Source organism: Patagioenas fasciata, chromosome 8 (assembly GCF_037038585.1).
Source record: "Patagioenas fasciata isolate bPatFas1 chromosome 8, bPatFas1.hap1, whole genome shotgun sequence".
Taxonomy (NCBI): Eukaryota; Metazoa; Chordata; class Aves; order Columbiformes; family Columbidae; genus Patagioenas; species Patagioenas fasciata.
In genome coordinates, this window is record NC_092527.1 from 42,056,388 (window position 1) to 42,080,398 (window position 24,011).

Below are 24,011 nucleotides of genomic sequence, written 5' to 3' on the forward strand. Positions count from 1 at the left end.
CATTAGGTGACAAGCGCTTTCATAATGAAAACTGATCCCACTTGCAATTTAAGATCAAACTGATTAGCATACTAGTGAGGTAACGGGAGTTTTGATATGATAGTCGAAATTCTTTCCTCACTTCCAAATTTACTTGAATCACCCATTCTTAGAGCTACTTCCACTCGCATCAGTTGTGCTGCAATAAGCTTATTTTTCTCCTTTGTTAGGATTTATAATTTTTCTTAAAGAAGGTGGTTAAGATGATTATGCCAGGCAATATACAGCAGTTAGCAATAAACAAAAAATAGTTTGCTTATTTAAATATAGCACTTAAAAAAGGTATCTAATACTTAAAAAAAGTAATTTAAAATGTTTACAGCGGTGCTATTTCTTTCATTTAAAGATGATGAAGGGGTTTAAAATGTTATGTTAATTCCAGCTGTCCTCCCCATGCCAAGAAAATGCAGTGATTTGACTCTTTCATGTTGAGGTTCGCTGCTTGGAGGTGATCTTTGAGCTTTTATTGAAGATATGATAATTTACTGGCTAGAAAGGTGACTGATTTAACCGCTACGCGTTCCTGACAGCTTTTATTATCCAGAAAACTGGGCATTCAGTGAGTGAAGGCACTTAGGCAGAGGTGGAGCTTTTTCCTAGACAGTTCTTTGTTTTAATATGTGAAAGTCGCTGCAGAATACACTGTATATTACGAGGATGTCAGTGATTGATAATATAATGCCCAACCTCCAGTAAATTGTAAATTAAACCTCTGAAATCCACTGGCTCTCTGGGCCACAGACCCCGGTGTTGTGTAATTGCAGTACAAATTGCTTTCCGAGGAGATCGTGTTAAGCTCTTGATTTCTCCCGTGACAGCCCTGAAGAGGTGAAGTGCTTTATAGTTACCATTAAAACCCAGCGATCTATAGAAAGCCCTTCCCGCCGCGCGCTCGCCCCGTTACGCCGATAACCGGCGCGGCCGGACGAGCTGCAGCTTCCATCTGGGTGACAGATAAGAAATGTTGTTGGCCGGGTGTTGTCTGTGATGGACAGAGGTAATATCTCCGGCAGCGGGAGTACTCCGCCACTTCACCCTCTAGAAGTGAACACTTGGTGTAAACAGATTTTCCGCAGGAGGTTTATGGGATGTGTCTCCACCGTACGCAGTTAACACAGCGGGAGCAGGCAGAAAGACGGAGCTTCAAAACTGACCCAGAAACACAGACGTGACCTGCGATTGTTCAGCCCTACTTTTGGGAAGGGAGGGGGAAGCGGATTCTTTAAAACCCAGATATTTCATAAGGAAAGTTTGGTATTGATAGCATTGTGCATTGGGTAGAGGAGGGCAGAGGGCAGCTCCAGCAGCTCCCCAGGTAAAGCTGCTCTTCAGCATCACTTGTCTGGAAAGTTATGAATAAAAACCGTTGTGATCGACCCAGACTTTTTTCGTTTCTTCTTTGAGACATGGCAGTGGAAAACGGCGAAATAAACACGATAAACAACACAGGAAAACGTAATCCACCGCTGCTCTCACTGCGCCCTTTTCATCCTTTGTCCCCACGTTGCTCTAGACCTGGAGGAGCCAAACCCAGCCCAGAGGATCCAGCTGCCGAGCATGGCCCTTCCTGATGCTTTTCCCATTATCTGTGTTCAGCTGAAGGCAGAAGGTATTTTGGGTTCTTAGGGTGATTTGCAGATTGGTGGCAATCTTTCCTGTGGTGCATAGATAACTCCTACACGTTCAGTAGACATTGGCATTTTCACTTGGAAAATAAGCCAAATGTAATAAAAATGAAATACTGAGCCCTCCTTCTCTTTATACAGCAGCCAGTACATTAATGTCTAAATGTGGAGGCAGTGCAGGTAGGGAATGCAACTTTAAGACTGAAGGGTCAAAGCTATAAAAGTGAATTTAAGTCTTATAATTAATGAAAGCGCTAATTTGGCACGTTGTCCCTCCATTTGTTGTTGAAGCAATTTAAGACGTTGTGTTCCCATGGGGAAACATCCCCCAGAGAGGACAAACCTCTCGGAGCTGGAAAAATAACCTGTGGGATTTTGGCTGTAGAGACAGGTTGAGGTGTTCATTGCATCTCCTCCAGGTAGGGAAATAATTTCTAGTTATGTCTCGCAAAAAGCATTTTGTGCCCAGGACAGGCTTTAGAAAAACATCAAGGAGTGAGAATTCAAGTTCTTGTGGCTCAGGGCTCAGTTTTTAGGCTGTGCAAATGGAAGGTCCGTGTTTGCCAGGTCAACAGGGGGAACAGTTCAGCAAAACACCTCTTTGTATTTGCATCACGGCTCAGAGGTACCTAAGAGAGCTTCTGCATAACCATGATGTTTCCTTATAGGATCACATCTTAGACAAAATTTCTTGTTTAAAAAGGCAGTTACTGTGCATTTTTTCTGTTTTATAAAGTGTAGTTATTTGAACTTTTGGCACTTCAACTTTAATGTTGTCAGGAGTGTGGTTGTTCTGATTTAATGAGATCGAGCAAAATGGCAGAAACTGTCTCTGCTAATAATAATGATACTTGTCCTGTCCCTCTCCGCATGTGAAATGACTGTACAATTAAATGCAGTATAAGCAGGAAGCAGCACTGGCTTTGCAGTTGATCTAGTTATAAAATAACATGCGCTTCCCTTTACAAAACACGAGCTGCCATGGGTAAAGTGCTTTCTTCTCTTTCTATGACAGGCATGACAGGACTTGCACACGGACACTGCTGGGAAATGAGCCTGCGGACAACATCCCAGCGCTGGTGGCAAATGCCGTTACGCCAAAATAGCCATTGCACTGCTATTTTGGTGATGAAGAGTCAGAATTCGGTACTTAGATGACACCCCAGCTCACGGTGATATCAGGAACTGAATTCAGGTCAGTACTAACTCAAATACCTCCCCGCACTACAGAGCACCTCAAGTTTCTTATTGCAACAACCAATTGAGAAATGATTATAAGATGTGCACTCCCAAGACATAAATTCCTGTCAAATGCTTTCGACTGTCAGAAATGCTTTCTAGACTCAGGAGCTTTGAAAACGATAACAGAAAGGATATATCACTGAAAATATCACTGAAAGGATGAAATTAGGGAAGGGTGACACAAGCAATGGTGCCCAGCAGCACAATAAGCTGCCAGTGCTCCCAGACAGGAGGAGACAGGGACCCAGGGACTGGGAGCTTGGCCAAAAAACCTTGAATCAAGTAAAATTGGAGCTTGGAGGAGAATAAGAGACAGAGCACTTGTTGATTTACCAGTTGTACTATCTTTATTACAACCTTAGTGGTAACGGTGTTTTTAGCAAGGGGTAGGGTATCTATCTCCAAATTCATATATGAAGAAGAGTGGAAAAATATAAACTGTGTAATTTACTTATTTAAAGTTCAGAATCTAATGTCCAGAGGTTTGTTTTGGTTTTTAATGATGATTTCTCTCTGTAACACCCCATGGGGACAGCAGGCTCAGGCTCTGCAGAAGCAGGAGGGTGCGGGCTGGGTCAGGCTCGCTCCTCACATCTGGGGTGGCTTGTTGCTGTCCCTCAAAAACGACCTTGGGAACAAAACAAATCCAATAAACAAGTCCCAGTCTCTTGTTTTCCCTTCCCACACCTCCTGAAGTACTTTTCATATCTTTCCAAAGTCACCTTCTAACATTATTGGTCTGATGGAGGGTGGAAAAGGAAACAGGGAGTTTTCCTACTGGCAGCAGATGATTTGCAGGAAGGGCATGGGACATCCAACACTGCCCTCCCAGGCTGCCCTAACAGCGAGAGAAGAAAGCAAGGACAATCCTAAGCACCATCTCACAACAGAGATAAGATAACGAAGCTGGAGGTGCTCTGTACAGCAGTATTTTGACTGCCCCCCACTTGCCCATCTCCCCCAAACTGGTGTTTGGGACTGGCAAGCAGAGAGAGCTGGGACGCTGTGGTTTGACACACAAACAAGTCAAATACCATTTCCCTATAGAAATGAAATTATAGTAATGAATTACTCATTTTCTACATGGAAGTATTTTTATGAAATCAAAAGATATGAAAATATATAATATGTCTCTCTGAAGATGTTTTAGGGTACTTATGAAAACAGTTCATAAAATTAAATCACATTAGCTCTAGATTAGCACTTGACATTTATCAGACTAATAACTTTCCTTAGCTAGAGGGGACACCCTGACTTTCAATAATGTTTAATGGGTTTTCTTCCTGATATCTATTTGGCAGCCGTATTTTTATTCTTCCTTCTACAAACCGCACTGATCTGCCAGGATTGCTTGTTGATCTGGGATGCGATCTTTAATCTGTCCTTCTCTGCCAGCCATGTATATGTACACATACGGTTGTCACATCCAGCTAAACCACCTCTCGTATTTTTTGTGTGCTTAACGATCAGCTTAAACATGACAATTCACACCCATTAATAACAGCTAAATCATATATTTTATGTCAATGTTGACAAAGTTGTTTATATGGTTACCTGCATGTTTGGAGGGAAGATTGTCTTGGCTTGATTAATACATCGTGAATGTTTATGAACCGTGTCCGCCTGGCTGTCGTACTCTGTACCAGAGACACTTTTTACAGAGATCTCTTAAGATACATATCTTTCTTCCCTGGGCAAACAAAACTCAGGAAGCAACAGCAGCTACATCCAACAGGTGTGTTTGCTCACCTGATTTAAATATGGTCATAGAGCAAGCTTCACACTGCGCAGATGGAAAACCTTTGATGTCTGAGTGTAAGATTGGCACTGTACATTCTTTAAAATTACACTGAGTTGTCTTAGCTGGAAATGAGAATTGGAGCAGGGCATCGTTACCAAAGCCTCTTACACACTTGTGCTTCCAGCCTGCGGGTTCCTGATTGCACTGCTTGCATGGTATCTAATGATTAGGAAGCAACAGCTGATAAGAGTGTCCTTATTAAACACTTAAATTCTGTTATCTTAATTATTATAGGGCTTCTCCCTTAATATCCTCTTCTTTGCCTTCAGTCTCTTGCTAGTCACCCAGGCTAAATCTACAGAAAGAAAGCACCGCCATCATGTGTAACATCACACTTATTTTCATAAGTTGTCATTGATAGAAAATAGAAGTGTGTTCTTTACCTTGTCTTCCAGCTCTGTCTGCTTGGTCGCTGAAGAAACGCAAGTTTTCACCAGGGAGCTCGTTATTTATATGAGCGATTGTGCTGACTTGGCCAAGAAGGTAAGAAAATGCATCCAAATTCCCACAAAAGGACCAGAAACTGTGGAGCTGGCCTAGCAGTGAGCAAAAGCTTGCACTCAAGGCAGTAAGAGATGTGTACATGCTGTCGTATGAGTGGCCTCTAGCTTAAAACCAGCTCTAAAATCCAGAACCGAGTGCCTTCCTGGGGAGGAAGGTGTCTGCTTGCTGCCTTGGCTGGGCTTCCCTCCAGCTAACAGGGAAGGGAATCAGGTTTGAAGCATCTGATCTACCAAACATGTAAGTTGGGTTTATTTTGGGACCGAACCATAGCAGGTATGCGCTAAGCGTTGGTGAATTTGTAAGACATCAATAGATAGTAAAGTAACTTGACATAAACGATCTTTAAGATAATGCATTTCGCTCTGAACATGGTCTGCTGAATCTTTCCCATAGTTCTTCAAAACCATTTGAACTTGAACTTTGAAACTTCTTCTGCAGCATTAAAACACTTTCGTTTAAGCAAAATACTGGTTTAGCTGGCAACCAAATGTCACGGGGAGAATCTGTGTAAATCCTGGAGATCCCCTGTGGCATCTCTGGGTGTGAATTGGGTGTCCAGCTCCCGGCAGCCACAGCTGCCCACGGGCAGGATGAGAATTGGTCATGGATTCAGGCGTTTCTGGTAGGAATGTGTGTTTGTTATAGAGAACATTAAAGTCTTATTTTTCTTGAAGAGTCAAAAAAGAAATAGTGTCTTATCTCCCACTTCTGTAGCCTCCTTCAGGTCAAGGCTTAGCTCAAAAGCTCTTCTGTGGAGATTTTCCTGTGATTCCAGTATTCTTTTTTACTTTCTGTCTCCAACTTCAACACCAGCAGCTTGCACATCTTTCTACACATGGAGTAAATATATTTATCCTTAGACTGGAAAATATGCTTAGTGCCGTGATCTTGCTCCATAATGGAGCACAATTAATTAAACCAACTGATCTAAAGGTAAGACGGTGATAATGTCAGTGGGCATGAAGTTCTTCAGCAGGTTAGAAAGGAGGCTGTGAAAGAACAAAAAGGATAAATTGTAGCAGATAAACTAAAATGAAAAAGGTCAGCTTTTATGCAAAATAAGCTTTGTATGTATCATAAATGTTTTCTTTTTTATATAGTCCCTACCACTAAAAATCCACTGTTAGTTATAAGAACATTTTAATAAGGGCTATTAAAACTCATAAGGGTGATATACACTCCTCAGTGTAAAAAAATACAGGAATAATTTCTAGCGCTTGTTACCATTTTTGGAATAATCCTTTAAGGTCTCTGGCGGGTATTTCTTCTTTGGGATGCTTTCATTGGAAAACAGTGTTCCTTTGAGCCTTTTGTGAGAAAACGAGCTGGGGGCCTTGTTAAACGGGGGTACTCGCTGAGTTGAGGTGTGGGTCTTGTTAAATGGGGGTACTCGCTGAGTTGAGCTGGGGGCCTTGTTAAACAGGGGTACTCGCTGAGTTGAGGTGTGGGACTTGTTAAACGGGGGTACTCGCTGAGTTGAGCTGGGGGCCTTGTTAGACGGGGGTACTCGCTGAGTTGAGGTGTGGGACTTGTTAAACGGGGGTACTCGCTGAGTTGAGCTGGGGGCCTTGTTAGATGGGGGTACTCGCTGAGTTGAGCTGGGGGCCTTGTTAGACGGGGGTACTCGCTGAGTTGAGGTGCCTTCAGCTGGGGCAGAAGCTGCATGAGATGGGTCTGCGCTCCACTTGCACGTTCACCCTCCTGCTCTGGGAGATGCTTCCATGTCCTGGCTCCTCAAAACACGAGGAGAATCAACAGTGGAACATATGGAGGATGAAATAAGCAGGATAATCTATAGCATATTCCTGGCTTTCCTGTGGGGCTATTGCACATTCATGGAGCACATCCCAGCTTCTGTTTCTCTGGGCACGTGTGTTCATGATGGTTTCGTGGTGAAGCAGCTTGGGCTTCAAGTGCAGTCACTGCTTAACAAGGGGATCTGGTGAGAAACCACACGGGAGCTCCCATTAAACCCACTGTTTATTTCCCTCATCATCATGGCAGTTACTGTCATCTCTGCCATATGCATTTTACTCTAAATACCCGCGGAAAGCATTTCGGCAGGTGGGAGTGCTGTGACTCCATGGGGTCTCCATCTGTGGCACCAACCGCAGCAGAATGGGAATGGGGTTAGAGTTAATTAATGCCAGCACACAATGAGACAAAGGGCAGTTTGGGGTAAATGTTGCCCTCTTTCTTTTTGGGAGATCCCATTGTGATGGCAAAGAATGGAGCAGAACTGGAGAGGACATTGTCTGGAGCACAGGACGCTTGCTGGTTTAAACAAGAACCTTTTGAGGAGTTTTCTAAATGTGTTTATTATTCAGTTACTTCTGAATCTTTTAATGCTTTCTCACATATTCCTCATACTGAAAAGGCACATTATTTGGTTCCAGAACTACACAAAATTAGCAATATCTCAGGAAAAAAACATCTAGGGGTTATTGCAGCTGGATTGATAAATATTGTATGACTGCTGAATGTTCAGTAGCTGTAATTACAGCTAATGGGAAGCTTGCAATTAGTAACAGGGAGAGGGGAATCATAAAAAGTAAAGCTACTCAAATTATTTATTGCAGACGTTTAGACCTTGATCATCCAGAGACCCTGATATTTAATAGGTATGTACTAAGTAGCTGGTTTGCGTTTGGCTGTCGTCTGCAAAATGTTGTGGATTGGTTTTTGGTTTGGTTTCTTTTCTTTTTATTTTGAGCTGCATTGTCTGTGAGCAAATGTGGAGTTTCCCTCAGCTCCAGGGGGCTGCAGATGAACTGTGGTGGTGCCAGCAGCTGCTCTTCATACCGTAACAGCCATGGCTCTTGCTTGATAGGAACATTAAACCCTTACTAATTATTGCTATTAATACATCAAGTGAACTGCGTCTTTTTTTTAATCAATGTGGATTTTTTGGTGCATCTAGCAAATGTAGTGAAGAGAGCTCTCTGAACTGCAGTTGTCGAAGGTCTGTGAACAGAAAGGAGCGTCTGTGGGTCTGCAGGGGCCCCGGGGCAGGAGTCTGGGGTGTGAGTACGCACACCAATAGACGGGGTGACTTGGCAGGGGATAAATACCATAAAAGAAAAAGACAACAAAGATATAACACTGTTAATTGCTATGAACAGTTTGTTTCCTGAAATTGTCTGAAGGCATTTTTTCCCAACTTTCTGCCTAACTTCTGACGAGTGACAGACCAGCCTGTAACTTCATTGCTGCTTTTCCTTGTAAACTGATATTAATTGACAGTTAAGGATCTTCTAAAGATATTGCCACGAGTGAGGAGCTCAGCACAGGGCCAGGACCAGCTTTGCCCTGTTCTCGCTGTCCCCACTGAACAACTTCAGCAGCAGCTTGTGGCGCTTGGTCTTACTCGGTAACTTTGCTCTTGAGCTGTCCACAGTTCCAGCAATAATGCTGGTTGTTCATTTAGGGACTGAGGTGTCTGAACAGAGAGATTTTTCTGGGATACATCTAATATTGTGCAACCTGAGCAACTGCAACCAATACAGCTTCAACACCCTCTGCCCTCTGGTAATTCTGCATCCAGGTGTAAACCAGCCCCCCAGTCTCAAGCTGGGAACACACAAAAGATTAGGAACATTATCCTTTATTACTATCCTGAATTTTAATCTTTGCTAATAAGCATCACAATTTGGGCGATGTGAATCGAGCTTTATGTTGATATTTAACACACCCATCTGCTGCCAGAGTCCAGAAGGGGAAATAATTATGGATGTAGGCGAGAGATCTTGTTACATCTTGGAAAGCTGCCATAGCAAACAAAGGGACATTTTTTAATCTGGAGATCTCAGTTTCTGTAATCTGAAAGGCTCTCGTGTTTGTTAAGCGATACGAGATTTCCATCGTTTTTTTTTTTTCTCATCCAGTGCTAAAATCTCAGATGCCCTGGGCAGAAAAATAGCACTGGTGCTGAAGTTTGGTACAGAACGAGATGAGTTACAAGAGTGAAAACAGGGCGGAAATGTCAATTCATACTGGCACACCACCAGCAGGCAGGACTGAAATATACCAATCAAAACTACTTTTCAAAATAAAACCAGGCTTGTTACATTAGATTGAGTTTAAACACTACGCAATATTCATTATTTCCCTTGCATTTCACATCCACACTGAGATTATCACAGAAAGCCACAGTTTTACTGCAACGAAGTTCAAATGAACACTGTGGTAAAAGGATGACAATGGAAAAAGCAAAAGGACTGTTCTGAAGAACCAACCTCCTCCTTGCCTTGGAGACCACACTTTTGAACTGGTTTATTTCCCAAACTTCTTTCCACTGTTAGACTCCATTGCACTGAATCACGCTTCAGGGGACTCTTGTTTTGTTTTGTTCTGGTTTGTTTCATTTCTTTTGTTCTGTTTTGTGGGGTTTTTTGTTTGGTAGGTTGGTTGGTTTGTTGTTTGTTGCTGTTGTTTTTAACCTCTTGCAATCAAGTTTCTGCTAAATGGTAAAGGAAAATGCTGTTTCTAAAACTAAAATAAAGAACAAAGTCAAGGTTAACATCAATTTGCTTACCGTCTTCCAGGAACAATTAGAAATTGCCCACATGCTATGGATGTCCAGATATCATCGTATTTGTCATAGTCCATAGTAATTTGATGATGAGAAAATATTATAAGGTGGTTTTACAAGAAGCTTTTACAGAGCCAATTTGGATGCTGAGTTCACCTGGGGGAGGGAAGGGTTGCAAAATCTGGTAGATAATATCTCTGATAATGGAAGTTCCTTTTTGAAGCAGATTCCTGGATGTACATGAATTTTTCATATCGAGTGAGGTGGATATATTTTTATCACTTCGGGTTCAAGGACTGAGTTTCACACAGGAGTGAGTTGGGTGCACGGTGCAGACTGTGAGGAGTGAGTTGGGTTCATGGTGCAGACTGCGGGGAGTTGGGTGCATGGTGCAGACTGTGAGGAGTGAGTTGGGTGCATGGTGCAGACTGTGAGGAGGGAGTTGGGTGCATGGTGCAAACTGTGAGGAGCGAGTTGGGTGCATGGTGCAGACTGTGAGGAGGGAGTTGGGTGCATGGTGCAGACTGTGAGGAGGGAGTTGGGTGCATGGTGCAGACTGTGAGGAGGGAGCTGGGTGCATGGTGCAGACTGTGAGGAGTGAGTTGGGTGCATGGTGCAGACCGTGAGCAGTTGGGTGCATGGTGCAGACTGTGAGGAGTGAGTTGGGTGCATGGCGCAGACTGTGAGCAGTTGGGTGCATGGCGCAGACTGTGAGGAGTTGGGTGCATGGCGCAGACTGCGGGGAGTGAGTTGGGTGCATGGTGCAGACTGCGGGGAGTTGGGTGCATGGTGCAGACTGTGAGGAGTGAGTTGGGTGCATGGTGCAGACTGTGAGGAGTGAGTTGGGTGCACGGTGCAGACTGTGAGCAGTTGGGTGCATGGTGCAGACTGTGAGGAGTGAGTTGGGTGCATGGTGCAGACTGTGAGCAGTTGGGTGCATGGTGCAGACTGTGAGGAGTGAGTTGGGTGCATGGTGCAGACTGTGAGCAGTTGGGTGCATGGTGCAGACTGTGAGGAGTGAGTTGGGTGCATGGTGCAGACAGTGGCTACTAATACTGTGAGAAAAAAACCTGCTTGAATCAAAAAGCAGAATTACTTGGGCAAACTTTACTCCAAGTGGAGTGTGCTGTTATTGCATTACACCTGCTGAGATGGCTGTAAGAAAAGGCATCACTGTCTGCTAGTAATTATGGAACATATTAACAGTTTCCAGTGGATGGTTTAATTGCTTCTTTCCCTCAGCAAAAGAAATTTTATTATTTATGACACATTTAAAGCTTTTTCAGTCATCTCGGTGGTGAATTATTGCACGTGCATGGAACATGTGAAAGTCAGACGTGCTAATGTCCCCCATTACGAAGCCCAATTGAATATCTGCACTGTTGCTTTTGTTGCCGCAGCTTGTTTTCCTACTTGGACATTAAAAACTGAGACCAGCTTTAACACTATTTGGATGATAAAACTAAAGATAATGGCATTTAAAATGGGATTTCAGCATAATGAGCTAGAGTAACCATTTTTTTTAATTTGTATCTCTGTTTATGAACAGATGAGGGCTGTGGCGAGGCAGACTCACCCCACGCAGCCGCTGTCTTCACCCAGACCATCACCAAAACCATGCTTTTGATGACAAATAATTGAGGAAAGGTTAGAAATGGGTTTGGGTACCCTGGGAACACCTAACGGGGCAGGTGCCAGATGGAGTACTTTGCACTCAGAGCATCACTGGGTGAAGCAGGATGTACGGAAAGGGAGCCTGGGAACAGAGGAGGGGTTATGACGGGCTGGAACAATTTTGGTTTAGCTGCCCGGGGAAAAACACATTTTGTATCTAAGAAATGCATTGCGTTGAATTCTGTGTGTACTTTAGTATGAAGGGTGTCATCCCGGCTGTCCCTGCTGCTCCTCCCGGCTGTCCCTGCTGCTCCTCCCGGCTGGCTCTGCCCTCATCACCTCCCCACATCCCATCGATGCAGGTTGGACCTTGGCTCAGTACCACAAAAGAGGGGTCTGAAGAGGGGCGGGTACAAACAAAACCCTTGCCGAGTGGTCCCCTGGCTGCGGTGATGTCAGGAACTTGCTCCGGTTTAACTCCTCTGCCTGCACCTGCCCAGGACTCAATTTCACTTGTGCTCTTTGGTTTTTTATGGATTTTCACTCTGTGCCGGCCACAGCAGAAACTTTGCCCGCTTGGGGTAGCCTGGCAAACTGGGCCGTTATATAATTAATGTAGTTTTTGAAAGGCTGTGCTAGTGGAAGTGTTTCAGATTGCAAAGACAAGCACTTGAAGGTCAAATTCATGTTTGTCCTGCAACCTTGATGCTTCTCCATACATTTCCATCCTGTGCATTGAATGGAAAAAATATCATGTGAGCATGTAATCACAGATGGTATTATAGCGTAATAATTCCCCAGCAAGACAGCTAAAGTCTTACTGAGAGCTAATCTATCCAAAACCAATATACCAGTCCCAGCACAAGCTGGACTCAGGCCAGGACGTAAGCCAGGAACAGCCGTCGTGACACTGATTAATGCGTTTAGCTGCTGATGGATGGAGAACAGACATCCCCTTTTATCCTTCTAGACCACTCTGGCATTCAGTCCTCCACCAATACCCTGCCTGAAAGTAAGGGCAAAATGTTCAACAACGTGCTAAGACATTTTGAGCTTGTTTGCCCAGCAGTGATGGCTGAAAATTGCATTTCTGCTATTGGGGCTGATGGGGGGGCTCAGCAAGACTCAGCGCCAGCCCGGGCCGGCCAGCACTAAAGCCTGAATAGCCCATGTGCCATCTCAAACTATTTTAAAGAAAAAGGTGTAAAGATAGCCCTGTCCTAGGAAAAAAGCAGCTCGCAACTCTATGGAGAACGGCACTAATGTCTGCAGGAGGAAGCTGCAGCTGTGAACTGAGGACATTCTGGTTATAATACTGCAGGTTTTATTATTTGAAGAATAATAAGGTAAGTGCTGAACTTGTGCAGTGTTTGATACACACAACGGCTCTGTTCTGCCATTGTTTTCAGCAGCTTCCTAAAGAACACAACAGAGAGGAAGAAAACAGCAATTTTGGGCAATTGATGGCTCAGGAAGAGCTGAAAGGAGCGAGGGGAGAAGGGAGCAGACATCTCCAACCACGGGGCTTTGTTCTCGCTAAATTTGAAAAACTTGCTTCGAAGAATGGCTTTAATAGCTTTTCTTAATCCCCCAGCCAGGGCTGATAATTCTCATAATGGCAGGGAGGAAGGAGTTTGAAAGAAAGTGCTTGTTGTGCAATTTTGTATGTTACTTAAAGTCTAAGACTATCAAACCAAATTCAGAGCAACTCAGGGAATGTTGAGGCACTTCTGGAATCAGGGGATGTTGCTGCTATATTTCTGTCTACTGGATCAGCCAAAGTGACAGCTGAACAGAAAATCCATTAGAAAATTTATATGTGTACTGCTGTTTGGAAGTTGGAAGAAAACATATTTTGATGTTTAGATACAAGAAGTATGATGTTTGGGGACTGGAATAATCCCCACAGGACACAGTTTGCTCGCAGTACATCATCCAAGGACAATCGGCTTCAGGCTCCGCTTTAATTTCCTGGTGAGCTTCACAGTAATATTTATTGTGCAGACAAAGGAAACTGCATCTAGTGAATATTTATATCCGAAAGGGAAGGATTTTTTAATAACTGATAGTACATAAATCCAGGAATAGGAGAGACTGGAACAAAAATTGAAAGGTCTAAGTAGGCAGATAGCTTGACTGTAATTTCTAATTAGAAAGGAGTATAGAAGATAAGCATTATCCTCATTATTCACTTTTATATAGACGGAAGAGTAGGAGTTTCAAGCTAATATTTTGCAAGAATTTCCAGCCAACACGCCTGCTGTAAATGACGTCACCTGCCATGGCCAAAGCGCCTTGGGTGCTGTGTGTCACCCCGGGTCACTGCAGGACCTCAGCAGTGTCATCTGCGGCCACCAGCCCCCTGGGGTCTGGAGCTGTGGGGCCCTGCACCATCGCTTGGGGCAGAAACTGAAATGACGAGAGGGAGCTCTTCCCTGGGCATGCCCGCACCCAGCAGAAATGGTCTGGTAGGTATTTATTTTAGTAGGAAATAGATTTGAGATACATTGAAGTGCAAAGATTTGCACTTCGTTAGCAAAAATGACAGGACTTTTTACAATTTGACAGCATCATGCGGTACCTGCCTGATACAAACATGTTACTCCAGGATACAGTCAATGTAAAAAGGCCTATGGTAAAGAAATAGAAACAAAAATGCACATTGTATACTCATGAGTATTCAAAATGAGTTGAAAGTGCAGCAAATGTACCTATGGCGTCTTTAAAAAAAATATTAATCGAGAGCAAAATTTTGCTATGAGCAGGTCCAAGGATGTTAACGGTACAAGAAGGTGTTGGACAATTAGAGGTAAAAATCACTGTAGTTCAGACAGTGGCTTTAACATTGAGTGTCATGTAAAGTGCAGGTTGGAAAATCGTAGCCTGAGTACAAAAGCTGCTGTTGAAAATGCACAAACCCACGGTGCCACTTGCAATTGGCACCCGAGATCCGTCAACATCTCGTTAAAGAAATGTCTGCTATTGTATGAAGGACGGGGTGGGGGGGGAACTATATTTCTGGGCAACTATTTAAGAAAAGGTAACAAGTGTTATGAGAAAAAAGATAATTAGCAAATATTGCGGCTGTGGTAATAGAAGTTGGCTGATGGAGAGATCTGCTGAGAGCAAATACCTTGTGAGAAACAGCATTAGAGCTGAACAGACATTTCCTCAGCATGAATATCTCCCTGAACAGCAGAGACAAATGCACCAGAAATGACGGGTGTGTTTTTCAGTGTGTTCCCGACCCGACTTTCACTTCGTTATGTCAAACCCAGCGCTCACTTGTCCATCGTTGTCAGGAAACAAAATTTGCCCATGTCCAGGAAGACAGCGAAAAGCTTTTTAAGCATTTACCTTGTGCTCCGACAAGTGCCAGCCTGGGAAATGCACGGAACGTGAAGCACAGATGAGTGACACCGGCGCTTGGTCTTGCTCATGGAGCAGTTGAATTGTGAACATTAACAATTGCAAATAAGGCGCAGATGAAAGCTCACTGGGGGAACAGATGTGGGAATGTGGGTTATTGCCCCTCAGCTCTTCATTTCCAGCCCTCAGCTGGGACATGGTGACCAAGGAGCTCCCCACCGCTTGTAGATGTTGCTCCTCCAAGTAAAGCAGGTGGATGTAAACCCTGCTCAGCAGTGGTTTGAGTTAATCTGATCTGCTTTGCAACAGATAACAAGGTAAAGGGGGTCGCAGCATCCCAGTGATGGGAGGTTGGGAGCAGCTGGAGAGGGGCATCTCCTCCCAATGCCATCCCTCCTCTGGGGAAGCTTTAGGGGTGGCCCAGGAAGATGCTCAGATATCCACGGGTATGTGGGCACCTGGGACACTTCTCCTGTCCCTCCGAAGAGTCGTGCCCAACAGCCAAGGTTGAAGTCTTGCTCTGGCTTCAGCGGCTGGGCTGCGAGTGCCCCAGGGCCAGCCCACCTCATCCCCTCAAAGAGCCACGGAGGCAAATTTAGACAAGAAGAGATTAAAAACCCCACACTGGCAAATACTGTCTCTTTTCTTTTCAACACCTGCAGATTTTTCATAGAAAAAATGAATTGACTGTAGGAGAGAATACTGTTATAAATCAAGTTGTATTTCTATTATAATGACGAAGGGAGAACACACTTTCTATATGCTAAATATATTCATGGAATTATATTATAGTTACATTCCTTAAATTGATTATATTTATCAGTTGGGGAAAACAAATTGCTATATACAGAAGAAAATAATTAAAGGAAAGGGGAGAGTAATGGCAGCATCAAACCAGTCAAGTCTAGCAATGTCTTCACAGAAATATTGATGTTCTTTTGGATGCACGTCAAGGAGAACTCTAAAGATAGCAGGACGATTTTTTTCTGTAGTTACAACTACAAAATATTTTTAAACACTTGCAATCATATATACTCAGGATGAGATTCTGTTTCCAGCAAACTGCCTTGTCTTTGCTTTCTCTGATAGGAAAAAGAAAAATGGGTTACAAGGGAGTTTTTGTTGATTTGTCTTTCTGAAAACTGTTGAGTGTCATCTGCGCTGTGCTTAACCTCGTGTATCACCGGGAAAAGGAGGGAAAAATACAACCTGCAAGGACAAGGATCATTATGGGGAGGCTCAGTGGTGCTGTTACACTTATTTAAAGGTGTATTGGCTTTTCCATCATTTTCCTCCTTGTTTTTTTTTTTTTTTCCCAGCTGCTAATAATGAGAATTTGTCTGACAGGCTTGCCCAGGGTGAAGCTTCGTGTGGGAATTTGCAGGTCAGGAGCAGAGTCGTTTCACATAAGTGGATTGAATTCCGTTCCATGCTCTTAAGGCAAGGGCTTGTTTCTCAAGGTGAAGGGCTGCACATCTGGGAACATCTGGGAACAAGGGGTTCTGCAGCATCATTGTCTTGGACTAAGCAGTAATGGGAAGGGCACAATTCACCTCGTTATCAGCCTGTCAGGGTCTAATTGGAGAGCTGCAGTGCTGCAGAGTGTGAGCAGCATTACACGTAATGTATATACGTATTCGAGGCGCTTGATGGGCCTTTCATGACAATGCAGGAATATAGCACAGTTGTTAAAGCTGTCAGGGGTTATATCGCTCGAAAAATAATTGTCCGGTCTCTGAGTAGTGCTTAACACGACAGTTTTTTGGGGTCATAACGAGCAGGACAGCGTTGACACGCAGCTGCTGCAATGCATGGTGCAGGACCACATTGACACGCGGCTGCTGCACTGCACAGTGCTGGGTGCCCAAGCCAACTTCCAAGGCTTGTATTTCTCTGGATTTACCAGGAACCTTCCCACTGAAATTGTAAATATCTGTACAAAACTCAGTTTGAGAACTCCCTTTTGAAGGAGACAACACTCATTGCATCTCTCTAAACACTCTGGCCCTAGCACTTTTGCACCGATGACAAAGTTGTTGACATGGTGTTTGGCTGCTTTCCCTGTCCTCCTTTTGCAGCAAATGCCCTCTTTCTCCAGAGGCAGCGATCTGGTCATTTTGGAGCTTTGCCCAATACTTACCCTTAGGACAACTGATATATTGAGGTTTACAAAGTAAGTAGGAATAAGTGGGAATGGATAGGAAACTTCTCTCAAGTTTTTCTAAACTCTTCTTTTTAACTTCAGTTTCCTTTACAGGTGTTCTAATAAATAGAAAACAGCTTGGCAACAGTAACAAAATGGAAATTTCCTCTGTGCAAAATAAATTTAAGCTATATACATTTATGAATATAAAATACTCGGTGTAAAACTGTACTCCTCTTTGCAAAAACAAATGTGCCTCTGTGTTATATATGAAATGAATACATTACAGTCACTTAGAAATATATAACGTTGACATTAATTGAAGTGAAATGAGGTCATGCTTGAGCTAATGGAACTGAGGGAAAGCAGGTGAATTGGGTTTTGTAAATGATGGAGCTAGTCTGCAGGTGAATAATTTGTGGGCATGTTGTGATATAATCCCTCACCAGCATGGTAAGCAGATCAGGTTTTGGCAAAAGCATCTTCCTAGAAGCAGGTTTTTGGTTGTAGCTTCACCCAAATGGCTGTGTTCCCTTGTTATGGTCAGCACAGAGAAGCAAATGGAAGCTCTTGGGCACTTACAGTCACGCTACCCTGGCATGGTCCCTTGCTCGACACAGAGGAACTAAATGACCTGCAGCACTAGGAGCAAATAAACAGTATGTATGAATATTTCTGAATTTCCCCAATTGTTTGAATGTGTAACTGATATACTTCTTCCCAGTCTATCTCTCTTTTTGGTGATACCACATTTTTAATTGTATTTCTACTGCCCAGTACCGTATAATAGATAAAACTTGTACCCACCGAAGGAGAACTTGCTGTTGTCAAACAAGGCAGGAGTTATCATTATCCTAAATGGGGCTATAACAGGTTGGTAAAGAGGTGTTTATGAACTCTAATGTTTCTAGTCCAACAGTTATGTTAATTTTCATACAATTGAAAAATGATCAGCCTGACATTAAAACAAGTCTTGTATTAAGTAAAGTAAGGGTATAATTTTTTGCTAATGGATTGTTACATTTCATTTACATATCTTTTCCCAACAATTTTATGCTTAAAAAGTCATTGCCCTTTTGAATTACGTGAGGCTCTTCTTACTGTGAGACTCTGGCAATTAACCAGCCTCATGTGTGTAATTAGTTGAATTAGTACTACAGCTTTAATGAGAGCATCAGTGTCTGCTGTATGCACTCTTTTCTTTACTGGACACAGTAAAACATTGTGTTTCTTAATCAGTGCAAACGAAGTATCCCAGTCTTACAAGTCTTCATATGGTGCCTGACCAGAGGAACAGAATTTGCCTTTCCTTAAGGTATCGCCCTTCTTTTTTGGCTAAAATGTCTGCATCTCTCTGGGCTGTGCTTTAGAAAGGTACCTACACATTGGGTCTGTTCAGCGAATTGCTTTGCACAGCTTTTAAAACAGGTTACCTTGGCCTTTCAGGTAATCCCTAATTATTAATGGTACACAAAATAAACAGCGTTCTTACTGTCTGTGAACAGCCCCTGCATAATGGATGGGGACAAAGAGCCGCAATGCATCTTCGTATGCGATAAAGATATTTCATCAAGCCCAATGAAAGCTTGACATTGAAAACAACTCCAGGGGAACTGTCAAGATGACAATAGAAAAGCATTAACGATGTATCAACGTGCCATTAGCCCTGCATATTAGACCTGACAATGTACGAAGTCTATAGATCATTTTTATGTTCCACAATAGAAAAATTTAAGTGGAAATGGAAGTGTATGACCTCCAGGCTACGTTAAACCAGTATTAAGAAAAAGATCATTATCTAAAAGGTACAAAATCATGTTAATTCTGTCTCCTTGTCTGTCTGACTCGGAGCGTCTCTCCTTTGTTGACTCTCCTGTCACCTGGCTGGGGATCCAGAAACACTGGGCAGGCGCTCGGTAACTCCAGCACAATGCTCAGAAAGAGAACGATCCCAACTATGAACATGGCCATTTTGAAAGCAAATGGTGGGATAGTTTCTTTACTCCACACTCCTCTTGCCAGGGTAGTTGTGGCTGCCTTTGAATTCAGGTTTCCCCTTACAAAAAACCTACTTTATAGCCTTTATATGTTCTAAAAGAAACAATTTTAAGCAATCACAACACATACATGCACACAAAAATCAACGTTTTTCTTCTTAAAAGAACGGTTCTTTAAACAAGAAACTTTTGGAAGGAAGCTCAGCTGTTTCAGTTTGAAGCACCATGTTTTCACTCATCACACAGATACCACGAGCCTGTTAATCTCCACACTCCAACTGCACATGCAACCTTTGTGTGGAGGCTGAAATCAGCTCCTTTAAAAGTAAATCTCTGTGATGGGCATTTTTATTGTCAGAAAGAAACGATCAGCACCAGAGAGCCACAGTGAGCCATCTCCATTGTGCATCCAAAGGCCAAACTGTTTTGGAATATCGTGTTTTACCTGCAGATGTTTGTAACAGAGTGTCTGAGCGCTTCTCTTGTTGGTGTATTGACTGTGGCAAACCTCATCTAGTGCTTAATGTTGTGTCCCTGCCCGCTGCAGAGGCAGCGCCATGGGCTGGCAGCCCACTCAAATGAGAGATTGCATTGCTGGACTCACTGCTGGCTGCCCTGACAATGAAGGTTTTGTATTGCATGCAGAGAAATGGGAGAGAACATTTGCTGGTGGGAGAACCGCTCCCTGGGCACGTCCCACTTTGGTTTTGATGTCTGTGCTCACCAAACGCTTCAATTGGTTCTATTTTATTTCTTTTTTATTTCAACTTGTTCTATTTTAATTTTGATTGGCTGCATTACTTCATTGCACGTTTTTCTAGACAACTATTCTAATAGATTGAAGACAGTGAAGCTGTCAGAATAATGCAGTAGTAAGGGGATAAACCAACAATAGGTCTCCGTTTTGCTTGGCTGCAGAGCAGCCTCATCTCAGAGCGTGCCCAAGTCCTCCACAGAAATGGCCACCGTGGTGCTACGGTTTGGCACATAATTCTCCGTTTAGACAGCCAAGCACATGGGCTGGTTTGCACAGGAATGAGCAAACTTCAACCAACGTAAATACCAGCTGTGAGGGTTCACCCCCTCATCCATCAGGTGGCGTCTGAACCACCAGCCAGAAGGAAACAAATAGGAAAGAGAATATCTGGGGCTGCTCTCTGGTGCATCAGGTGAAAACGAGGAAAACTTCGGAGAGGCTGGTCAATTAAGCTGGTGTAAAACCAGCAAGGAGAGGAAACCCACGGGAAGTTTTGCCTGTGCCAAACCTGCACAGAAATTCATGGTAAGTGTTATTCCTCACCGTTGTTTGCTTCCCATCATTGTGTATGCCAAACCCAGTCTGCTTGCTTTTGTTTTTCAATTCCTAATCTTAAATTTGAATGTTTCAACCACTGTTCTTTATCCTGGCTCGATCTAAAGAATGTAGTATTTCTGTTTGAGAGGGAAATGGGTCTGGATTAGGAGTCGTTACAACCCAGAATGACATTGAGTGTTGTAGACCGCCATGTAAGCTGGTGGAGGAAATGAAATGAACAAGAAGTTTTTGAATTGGAGCGGCTCTTCCCTGGATCAGGGCCATGGGGGAGGATGGACCAGGGAGGGACTTTGGGGGTCAGATCCACAGGAGGAGCTTGGGAGATGCTCAGCCCCCTTGAGTCAATGAGAAACACTACAAAAATCTCACTTTTTCTTTAAAGAGTTGGCACTGGCAAAAATTATGGAACTGGAAATAATCCTGTCATTATATACAATCATTATGACTTGATTTTTTCCTTTGCCTTGCATTATTTTGGTTGAAGGTTTTTTAGGTGCTCTTTGGCAGGCGGGAAGGGGTGGAGCCTAAGAAAGCCACTGTTTGTACGGGTGCTGTGGGGCACCAAGGCTTGGATTGAAGTGCTGAAGGGCCCACGACTGGCTGTGCCGGGGCTGGGCATGGTACGTTTAACATGGCTCTGGTTCACATAAAGGCCCTTTAAACCACAATGTTTATAGCTGAGTAGCAACATAAATATATCAAATTGTGGGGTGGGGGAGGGCAAATATGCCTAAAGGTTCAGGATAAGGATTATTGCCTTTTTTTTTGTTTTTTTTAAATATCTTTTTTTCCGCAGGGGATGCAAGATAAACCGGGAAAGATTTGGACAGGGAGATGCTGTGACCTGTGCTTGGCCCTGCTGAGAGCATCTGCTGCCCTCCCATACACCTTCAATAAGCGTCCTCAGGATGGATCTTTGTCATTTTACCCAGTGCTGCAGCATGCGGGTAAGGCCAGAGGTGCTATTATTGTCCACCTGTGGTAGTGGAGGAATGAGCAAACAAAATTAACTGGCTTATTTAATGGAAGACAACAGACTTACACCAGGGTAAGTATACTTCAATGGGTAGTTAAGAATTAAAGAAGATCAACAGTAGGCCATGTTTTCTTTCAAAAAATTATTTTTAAATAATTTCATGTTTTAAAATCATTTATACAGGAACTGTAATGAAGTGTAGCCAGCAGGACAGGGAGCACAAACAACACTGGGAACAGTCTGGGAACCTTGAGGCAAGTCGGGCGATGCGGTGGAGATGGGGTTTTGTCTGATTTCTTACCTAATGCTCTCTGCTTATTTCTCTGAAACAAACATTTAATTGGTATGCAAGAAATCAGCCATCCACGAGTGTCTATACTGAATAAAACAAAAGGTAAATATTTAAGTTTTCTTTTTACAGGATTAATATATTTGTTTCACAAGTGTTATCTTAATCCAGGAGCTGTTGTTCAACAAGTTCTAAACAAGAGCAATGTTTTTCATCAGTGGATTAACCGGCTCAGATTATTTATGAGTTGTTTGCACTTCTGAGTCCCTAAGAGTAATAACTTGTCCAAACAAATTAACATGAAAACTCCCTCGATATCCCCCTAACAACCAAATTCTTTTGTCAACAACATCCCCAAATAGTTCACATTGACTTTAACAGAACTTTGGTAGAACTAGAGAGTCGTCATGAGGCAGGACTGCTGTGTCATGGCTGGAGGACTGTTAATTTCCAAGTTAAATCATTATTTTGGTTTGCAGAGATCTTTCATGGACTTCTTTGCACAGCAAAAACTGAAGAAATGAAAACTGAGGTTATATCGTGAGCTGCACCAAATGAAAACCACCCTGACTTCCACCCTCCTTGGCCTCGCGGCTTCGGTGAGTAACACCTTAAACCTTCCAGCAGCAAAAACTTGTGGAGTCGCATTTTCTCCCGAAGCTTTAATTGCTGGGTGTTAGAAATCTGGTGAAATTGATAAAGGCTGCGCACAGGAGATGCACAGAGCAATGCACAGAGCGATGCACAGAGCAGCACGGCAGCGCCAAGGGGCTGTGCTGGGCTCAACTGCTGCGACTTCAGCCGTGGCTGCAAACAGAACCAGGCGGCTTTGCCCCCTTTTCCTTCAGAGCCCCTTTGGCAGACCAGCACACTCAGGAATAGTGAGCATGTTATGCACAGGAAAACAGTACAAAACAATTATTAATAAAATCTTTGAAACTCCCAACTTTGTGTTGGGAGCTGAGCAGGCTGTAAATAATTGAAGTATTAATGATAATTTCCACCCACGGGACCAACCGTAGAGGATTACAACCTCATGGAACCATCTACCTGGAGAAAAATGACAAAATTTGCAAGGACTGATGGTTCCTTGAGAGCAGATTTGAAGTGGAGGCTGCACTTGGCTGGAGCCTTTCTGCTCTCAATTCCGCTTCAGACAGAGACATTTGCTCTGATTATGATGATATCCCTGCCCTTTCCTGCCCTTGAAGTATTGGCATTGTGGCTCTGAAGACAGATTCAATTAACAAACTGGATAGATGCTGACCTTTCCGAGATTGTTATTCTATCCTTGGTTTGCTTTAGGGGAGAAATATTTCTTTCATGTATAAATATGAAATAACAAATAAATAACCAAGAATTGATTTGTAGTTTCAAAGAAAAAAAAAAAAGAGAAAGAAAGGAAAGAAATGAAGTGGTTGAACACAGACACTGCTATTAGCTACATGGCTTCAAGACATCGGGCTGGGATCACTCGCCGAGCTGCCATCCGTCACGATTAAAGAGCTGTCGGAGGGCTTCTAGAGCCGTTTTTCCAGGGAATCAGGTAACTTGGACAGTTTAGTGCTTTTCAGGTTTTTGTGAACTTTGTGATTGATTTTCCACAGACCAACAAGGAACTTTTCTTTTAGTGGCATTTTCCCACATTCCGGAGCGCTGTCTTGCTCCATCGCACAGCCCTGCCCGGCTGGGGGCGCGGGTGGGGGGCTGGGACACCCGTGGGCAGGGCAGGACCAGGATGCTGCTCAACAAATGCGTCCTGGCAACAACAACTCCATTTATATTCACATTTCAGAAGATGTTAGTTTTCCACTTCAAAACCAGCATTCTTCCCTCTCCTCCCCATTCCTCATCATGCACATACTTTGGAAAAGCTCAAGCAGTGCTTTGTTTCTCTTTAACAACGATGTTATTATTACACAATATTAATGGTGGAGGAATTTTGAGATAACCCTGCTCAGCGTGTAAAAATCTCTAATTATTGTTGTTATAATTATAATTATTATTTATAATTATCATAATTATTTTTAGCATTTCCATGTTATCATATTACAAATACTACATTGTCACATCCATTTCGAGAGGGCAATTTTGGGAGGAAAGCTGAAACCCCTGGGCAATATGTCTCAATCTCTTTAGAGAAGCTCAATCCAAGGTGGGAGTTTGCAATGGTAGCCCAGAACACATTTTTTTATGGAAAATTTGTATGATGGTTGTTAATGTAGGATTAACTATGCCCAGCCAATCTGATTGTATAGAGCAGCATGCTGGATAAAATGCTTTGGCATCAGTTGTCATCTCTTTGTGGTGCATGGTGAACAGAATGACTTGTTCTTCCGTCTGCCTTGCCTGTTGGAGTGCTCTGAGTTCCCTTCTTTCCGTGTTCTGTCTGCCCTTCTTTGTCCATTTTTCCATCTCCTTTTAGTAAGTAATGAACTCTCAGACTTGGTTTCACAGTCTGGCAACTCCCCTCCTTAGAGCCAGGCTTAATCATTTCTGGTCTTGCCTTTCTCAGCCCAGTGTCTACACCATGGCTTGGAAAGAAGAGGTGAAATCTTGCTGCCAG

The 24,011-nt window shown here is 43.2% G+C and overlaps 2 long non-coding RNA genes across 2 annotated transcripts; both read left to right on the forward strand.

Moving 5' to 3' along the window:
* The first annotated feature begins 20,389 nt into the window (after nucleotides 1-20,389).
* LOC139828516 (uncharacterized) lies at nucleotides 20,390-21,404 on the forward strand. Its single transcript, XR_011740198.1, has 3 exons — nucleotides 20,390-20,800; nucleotides 20,977-21,228; nucleotides 21,340-21,404. It is a non-coding gene; the product is annotated as an uncharacterized lncRNA (long non-coding RNA).
* Nucleotides 21,405-21,940: 536 nt separating this feature from the next.
* LOC139828520 (uncharacterized) lies at nucleotides 21,941-23,997 on the forward strand. Its single transcript, XR_011740212.1, has 3 exons — nucleotides 21,941-22,044; nucleotides 22,817-22,991; nucleotides 23,961-23,997. It is a non-coding gene; the product is annotated as an uncharacterized lncRNA (long non-coding RNA).
* The last annotated feature ends 14 nt before the right edge of the window (nucleotides 23,998-24,011 follow it).